This window comes from Coptis chinensis, chromosome 4, assembly GCF_015680905.1.
Source record: "Coptis chinensis isolate HL-2020 chromosome 4, ASM1568090v1, whole genome shotgun sequence".
In the NCBI taxonomy this organism is placed as follows: Eukaryota; Viridiplantae; Streptophyta; class Magnoliopsida; order Ranunculales; family Ranunculaceae; genus Coptis; species Coptis chinensis.
The window spans coordinates 12508483-12517029 of NC_141459.1; the positions used below are offsets into that span (position 1 = coordinate 12508483).

At 36.0% G+C, this 8547-nt stretch overlaps 1 long non-coding RNA gene across 1 annotated transcript; it reads right to left on the minus strand.

Annotated features, from left to right (window-relative positions):
- Positions 1 to 6113: 6113 nt before the first annotated feature.
- On the minus strand, positions 6114 to 7768 carry LOC147501939 (uncharacterized). The gene is made up of 2 exons (XR_015219909.1): positions 6536 to 7768; positions 6114 to 6445 (listed from the first exon to the last, which is right to left on the minus strand). It is a non-coding gene; the product is annotated as an uncharacterized LOC147501939 (long non-coding RNA).
- Positions 7769 to 8547: the final 779 nt, after the last annotated feature.

The window sequence follows — 8547 nt, forward strand, 5'->3', positions numbered from 1 at the left end:
ATAATATGGAGCCCATAAATGTTGACACGTAATTTGGGATTAGGGCGGTAGTGCAACAATGGCTTTTAGTGGAATAAGCCATTTGTTGACGGACTTGGGCCGTGTGTTCTGGGCGAACATGGGAAGCCTAAGCCCGTCAGGAGGCTCAACCCTAATTTCTCCTCATGGTCCCTGTTGTAGCCTATAAATAGAAACCTCTTTCTTTGGCCATTTTCTACACAAGAAAAATCAAGGTTTTGCTCAAAAAAATAGATCCAAAATCGGTTCCATTTTTGAGAGTGATAGAGGCCAAGTGAGAAAGGAGAGGTTGGTAGATCGTTACCCACACAACATCCAATCTATTGAAAGGAATACAATAGAAGATCAAGAGGTTGATTGTTGATTTCATAACTATTGGATTCTCAGAGATATCAAAAAGCCGGATTTACAGGTATGTTTTCCAATCCAAAATCGTGAGAACCATTAATTCCGTTGTGCGTGGTTTTCATGGTTTGTAGAAATATTCATTCTGAAATAACGGATTCCTACAAATAAAACCTGCAGTGACCTGTCAGAGCCTAGAATTTTCCTAGGGCAGCCTGCAGCAACCCAACAGATGGCCTATAGCAGCCTAGGACTTGAAATTGTATGAAGTATAAAGCTTGGGTATTTTGTACCATTCTAGAATTATTGTTTGGAACCATAGGAACTTTAATAGCTAGTTTCTTAGTTAGTAATCAATGCACAAGTTTATTAGCGGGATATTAGTTGGATTTGGATATGAGTAAGTCCTCGGATACGTCTCCATGTCCTCGAGATATGAGTTGGATTTGGAGGAGTTACATTTTTCTTGCCTATTCTTTTTCTTTGGCATGGTAATCACTATCGTTATTTTATTTTCTTATTATAGTCTTGGAGTTTGTGTTCTTTTAACTGTTGTTTCCACCATGTGATAGTCATGAAATGTGACGATGAAACAAGAGATCTTGTGATCTAGAACTAAATATCAATCTAGAGGATCTTTACCTTTTTTTTAGACTTCCCTTCCCTATTGAGTTGGTTTGTTCCAGGAATAATCTGACTTCCTTTGCGTGACGCATCTCTATGTTGTTGATGGGACCATAGTTTGACCACGTAAAAATATTTCACATGCATTGCTTACTTGCATTTTTGCATTTTTTTTCTTTAATCTTCTTTTAATTTGGATAAGTATACTAATGTCTCTTTTCTTTTCCAATTTGTTGTTTGTACCAGATTGGCTGATTGGTTGGCGATATATTGATAAGGAAAACTTAGGTGGATGTTGTCCGAATCGGGAGATTATGGGAATTTGGCAAAAATCTTATTTTTTGAAAAACTAATCTTATTTAGTTGATGGCTTCGAAGATTATGTAATTTAGTATATTGGCAGAGACTAATTGTATGGATGCTCAGATAATGTTTATGGATGATCTTAATTAATGAAATACATTTTGCTATAATTTATTGTGAATGAATACATCTTATTGGAGTTTTTAGTTTAATCATAAATTGTATTGGGCAGGTTTATGTAAATTGAAATGATTCAAAATAATCCCATTTGCAACGCCAAGCTCGTTGTAAAAGAATAACAATTACCAACACATTTGGTGCGGCTAAAACCACCAACAGTGGGGCAGCTAAAAATACACTTTTGGGAACGCCCTTGGTGCAACTAATGGTTTAAAATTTTTGCGACAAAGATGCTGCAGCTAATTCTTTGCTTCTTTTGTGACGCCAGAGGGTGCAAATAAAAGTAACCCTTTTGCAACGCTAGCAGGTGCAGCTGAAAAGAACCTTTTGCAATGCCAATCGCTGCAAATAGTTTAAATATTTTAAATATCATTTTAGTTTGGGAAAATACTTTAGCAACGCTAATAAAGTAATAGCAACGACACAAGGCATTGCAATAACCTTCAAGCTTTTGCGACGCCAATTGTTGCGTCTCATTTTAGTTTTTGTGACCCAATTTTTTGCCCCACATTGGCGTTGTCACTCATCATTGGTAGCGCTTTTTCGTACCTGTAGCGACACCAGATGGCGTTGCAATTGAGCCTTTATTTTGTAGTGGTGGGAATGTCGCGTGGGGGTTGTTCTTTTTTTACTTTTTCAACCTGGAGCGACAATACCAATGGCGCGCGATAGTGGTACTTGCACGTGGGGTAGACCCTACATACAGATTTGCGACCGATATTTGCCTCCACCTAGAGTTGGTCAAAATTTGAGGATACTTTATTCAAATTTTGGCCTCAAACATGCAGGTGATACTACCACCACCTAGAGATGCTCTAATGTTTAAAACAAAAACATGTAAACTAAGACTTGTGTGGACGCCAGATTATGCCAAGATCCTAAAGACGCGCTCCATTGGCTTAACCTTGTTCACCTGTAAAAATGATAAATAGGGGCGTAAATCAACGCACCCAACAAATACACTTCAGACTACACTACAATCCTAACTAAAGAATTATCAGTAACACTGCCCCTAACTGTCCTCATGAAAGGTAGTGTCCAGAGCATGCCAAATCATGCGCGCTATCAAGGAACTAGTTGAGTAATCCGGCAAACTGCTTTCTGTTAACCAATTATTCTTATTAGTTTTACGTTACTCGGTACTCGATCAACATTGCCAACACACGACAATGCAAACATACTTATATATGAAAAAAAAAATACAAATTCAATTATACCAATATCTCAATACTATATAACAAAATTTTATATCACGTGACTCATCACATTTGAAATAGTAAATATATACATTGTGATATCATAGGCGCCTTGCTTAAATTAAAAGGTACCATTATATTTGTCTAACATACCTATAAAGGAAAATCATAAAATCATGTACTCAACTTCAAACCCACTCCCACTATATATATGGATCAGACACTATTATTGATGCAAGTAAACATTCAAATTCATAAAGGCATAAATATTCATAAATAACATTATGCATGGCAAAAATTAGGATAAGTACATCCAAATCAAATGAACCAAACATCAACAGTAAATATCAAAGTAGATATAAACTAGGCTTACATGCTTTTCAATAAGGAATTATTAAATTATGCCTATATATAGAAAGCACTAAAGTACTGTACAACTGAAAAAGGAATTTGGAAGAGATGAAGACAAATCTATGAATAAAAAGATCAGAGAGTGACTCTCAAGGACAAAACGGATGAAATAATCACTCCCATAACCAAGCTTTTTTAATAATCGCTCTCAAGGACAAGGATGCAGAAAGTTCAAGTTTGCCTCTGTACAAGAAAACCAACGACACACGTCTTTCTTTACACTCATTTCTTCCACCATAGCCACCACCGCCAGATCCACCATGACCCCCTACAGATCCACCGTATCCGCCACCGGAACTATAACCACTACTAAATCCACCATAACTACGGCCATTGCCACCAGATAAGGCACCTTGAACTGAAGATCGAACCATCAGGTCCACTAACATCAACGGCCTTCCTCCTACCATTGAAGCTGTAGTTATGGTAAGTTCAAAGTTTATTTAATTGAGATTAATCACCATAAATTGTATAGAACTTGGATAGAATGAGAGTTGTGAAAGAGAAAAGGTTGTATTTTTTAGCCTTTAGGACTTGTTTTTGTTAACTCCATTTGTATTGAATGAACACTTTGGAAAGAAACAACTTGAAAGAACTTGATTGAATGATTGAAAACACAAACTTAAAAGAAATAACTTGATTGAATTGTAAAACATAAACTTGAAAGAAATCATTTGATTGAATTGAAGAACAAAAAATAAAACAACTTGCATGTAAATGACTTGAAAAATAAATCCTACACTACTCCTACATGACACTAGAATAAGTCTAGGTGTATTCTCTCCTCCTATTTTTTGGTTCTTATACCCCTACTTTTACAAAAGTCTGATTTACCCTCTCCCTCTACAATCAAGACACCTCACCATGGTTGTTTTATGCTTTTCTTTTTTGCTTTTTCATTTCTTCTTGATCTAGCTAGGTTTTGAGCAAGTCTTCTTTTGCATCAAGGCCATCCATCTTTAGTCTTCTGAGTTAAGGACGTGATTTTCAGTTCTCTACTTTTGAGTCCTTGACCTTTGACCTTTGACCTTTGACTTTGACTTTGATTTTGACTTTTTCAACACTTTTCATAGCAGCTTCGAGTCTTCATAATAAGCGTAAATAAGGCTCCTTTTGGTGCTAAGATGCAGCTTTTATGATAAGTGGTCTGAAATGCTCTGTAATATGAAAAAGACAATAAAAACTATGAGTTGTCTTTTCATTATGCGTAAGAAGGGCTGTAATACAGTAATGGAAGAGTATAAAAACGCACATTTGGGAGCTGATCACCACCCCCAAATAGCATTTTGCTTGTCCTCAAGCAAGGATGAGAGAAAAAACTAAGATCACAAATGAGTGATTTATTATTTATTATACTAATCTCATTTTGCGGAGTGCGATTGCATTGACCATATGCAACAAAGCCTTAAACCACTAAGAATTCCCTAGTGGATGAGCTTTAAGCCTCGTGAGAGTTTTCTAGAGAAGGTACTCACTAACTTTTTATATCTAGTACAAAGGGTTTTGTCTGCTTATTCATTCTCAGAAGTCTATACATCTCATTAGTTGGGAATAAGGACAAGCTCCTTCGAACTTAGAATAACATACGTACAGGTAATTTAATCATCTAATGATAAATACGCAACATAAGCAGTGAAATACAAAAGCAGAGTCGTTTCCAAAACTTGTGGAGAGCGTCCTTAAGGTGGGTTCTCACAAGGATGTGTTAAAACACAAACTCTCTGATAGATTCACTCAAGTTTCGTTCACTCAAATGTAACGAGCATTTATATTCCTCACATACACGACGTCCAAAAGAAACCAGGGTCGATTGATCACACTTGCCACTTACTATCATACTATCATATTCCTAATTGAGATAGAGGTATTTTATTATGAGTTACGGGGCTAGGGTGATGGTTTAGAAAGAAAAAGGAAGGGAAAAACAAAAAATCTAATAAGTTGAGAAATTGGGTCTTCAAGATACTTGTAACTAGAGAAGAACCTCGTTTTTCTTTGCTTCCGAATTGTGATTCATTCTTTAGCCCTTTAGCTTTGTGATTCCATATGATTTTAAATTTTGGGAGTTTTAACTTTGCTTTTGTTTCTTTTTGCTTTTGTTTCTGGTATCGTCTCCCTTTTGATTTTGAACTTTTGGAAAATTCGATTTTTGACTCCTTCGATTTTTTTTTGGAGTTTTGGTTTTTGATGGGTCTTTCTTTTCTTCTCTAGCTTTCTTTTCTTTTCGAAGCAAGTGATATGTTTTGGTACAAGGTCTTCTCTTCCATTTTCTGATATCCATCCAATTTTCAACTCATTCCAAACTTTTATAATAGGTTAGGGATTTATGGTAAACAATAAAAAGGCTCTTAGAAACTGGTGAAGGCTCAAGAGGGGTAACTAAGGGAAAACTATTTTTTTGGATTTTTAACGTTTATTTGGCTATATCGATCCAAAAGAGGCCTAAATTCTCTGGATATGGCAATAAAAACAAGGGGCGTCTTTCTATCCGACATCTCTTTTGTGTCATCAGGCATTCAAGAGGGGTTAGATTCTCAGGGGAAAAACTTTTTTAACCTTAGGAAATTTTTTACAACAATCAAAATGCTTTACATGCCATTCATATTAAAAGATGTAAAAAGGCCTTGATTCTCTCTAGGATATACTCATGGAAAACAAAACAAGACTTTTAATTCTATCTTAAATAGAAAATTCATAGTTTTTGCAAAATGTTACTATACCCACCCAAATAGAAATATGTTTTGTCCTCAAAGTAAAGTGAAGAGATAAGGAAATAGATTTCCATAAAAATATGAGCAAAAATGGTTACATTTTATGTTCTTTATAATGAAAATATGTCACCCCTAAATAAGTTTGGGGTGTGGGTTGTTTCATATAGAATGAGAAATGGTTCTTTTGCTTCTTTATCAATGTCGATAGCAAACCTTTCTCTCAATGGAGTTTAGAGAGAGAGAAGCTCCCATCAATGGAGTTTAGAGAGAGAAGCTCTGCCTTTCTCTCTATAAACATCACGTAACCCTCTTTCCTTATCCCCTTGGGACTATTTTTAGTGTGCTTCTAGAAATAGATCTTGTTCCTTAAAAGCCTTCTTTTTAGGGAAGTCGTGGTTGCTTTGACTGTGTAAACTGGCCATCGGGCCTCAGCTGTCTCGGTGATACTCGATAGATACCTGAATATCTAAGCCCATCTCTTTCCAACTATCCTGATGGCTTTATCAGTTGATAATCTTCAATCCTTTCCCCCTCTTCCAACCTCGTCTCAAGTTCAACAACAAGATTCAATCTTTTCTACTTCTCAAGGTCAGACTCCTTCGCAAGGTGAGTCTCCAACTTTTCTTGTCCCTCCCCCTTTAAGCAACGAGATGGGTGCTGCAACAACACAACAAATAGGTTTTGTTCAACTACAGAGCAATGGTGTAGCTCCTACACCCAATCAAACAAGAAGAAACTGGAGCTCACTCTTTCAATCTAGTACGAGTCATTCTTCGGATGTTGCTTTCAAACAGTTTGATCTTCAAATTGTTGAAGGGGTTGCTCAAGTCCCGATGGATATAATCCATAAAGGTTTCAGCGACTGGCGAGAGTATGTAGTTGGGTTCTTTTTAGAGCATCGTCTCCCTTACAAAGTGGTCAAAGAATTCTTGAAAAAAAAGTGGCATACTAAGAGCGAATTTGAAATGGTGTCGGATGCAGACTTGTATTATTTCAAGTTTCAGAATGAAGAGGATAGACGTCTGGTACTGGAAGCTGGACCGGTTTTTATTGTTGGTAGATGTTTTGTTGTTATAGAATGGTCACCGGAGATTGAAAAGAAGAAAAAGACAGTTAAAGCTATTCCTATTTGGGTAAATTTGCATGAGGTACGCAAAGACCTATGGACTGGAGAGGGATTGGGTTTCCTTGCTAGTAGAATAGGCAAAACAACAAAGAATAGATGGCCTAACAGCATCCAAAAGGAGACTTACGTATGCAAGAGTTTGTTGAGATAAGTGTTGAATTACTGGAATCTTTTGAAATCAATATGGGTGGTGATGATGTAAGGAGAATCATAGTGGAATATGGTTGGGTTATGAAATTCTATGGCAATTGTAGAAAATTTGGACACAAGACCATAAACTGTTTGAAACAGAGTGGGTCACACAGTAATGCAGCTCCCAGTGCGGCTGAAGGGCCTGCTGATCCTGAAAGCGGCGGTAGGAGAACTGATAACCCGTAAAAACTTAACTAGATTACTCTAATTTTATTCTTACGGTATCAATTATTTATTTCCTACTCTCACATATATATTTATTCAATATATAGAGTATGGAATCGTTCTACTCTTAACTCTCTAGACTTAAACGAATTCAACTAATCAAACACAAAGAAACAATGGTGAGAACAATGAGAATAGTGTTGTGATTTATTTAAACTAAAACTAATTATAAATTAAAGTAATTTAACTAAGCAATTAAAAGGTGAATTTAATGAATTGGAAGAACATAGAGGGGGGAAATTCCACCATAAAATTCAATTGGCTGTTAGTTAGTCATCGAATCGAATATTGATCCCTAGTGAATACCAAGTCCTCTCGAATTAAGGTTCCACTAGCATGAGAGTTTAACTCCACCACAAATCTATTTGATGGTGGCTCTAAACTCTAGTTCATCATTATGAGGTTTATCTCTAAACCCTCACAATAATGAACTTGAAATTCTATTCTAAATAACAACTATTCTAACAAGCAATCATCCTCACATAGTTTCTTCAACCTCCTCTAATAGAGGTTTTAACCTAATTTCATTAGGTTCATTAACAATAAACAATAATAATAATACATGATTAAATTAAACTAAACTTGATTAAAATAACTTGAATTGAATTGAATTAACTAATTATCAATTTAAGACAAACTAAATCTATGAATCAAATATTGAATTAGAAACTAAAACTTAAAATACAAACTAATTATGGATTCTAAAAAACTAAATCTTGTTCTAAACACTAATTTGAAGCTAATTAACCAGATCTAAACCTAACTATTGGATCTAGACTAAGTAAAGCTAATTAAAAACTAAGTAACTTAAGAGCTAAGCTTTTGTCTCTTGATATGGAGGAGAAAAAGATCCAGAAATACGTGCATGGGCTGAGGAGCCATATTTTGGGCCAGAAAATCGAGCCCAAAACCTCATTACTTTTTCAGCTGGAAATGACTTCAATAGCCTTTTCGTCCACTTCTGCTCCTCTGATAGGGTTAAGGCTTGGACCATTAGAAATCTATTTCCGAGCCGGTCGTTTTGACGTAATATAGGCCCAATTCGGAGGTCTGAGTCCAAAGATACGTCCTTTGGAAGTTCAGCTGACTTTTATGCCCTATTTCTGCCCGCGTTGACTTTGACTGTTCAGCTTTGACCGGGGTTTAAAAAGACTTTTTTCTCTTTGAATATTGGCCTTTAATCATAGAACTTCTTAGCAACCAACATTTGCTTCTT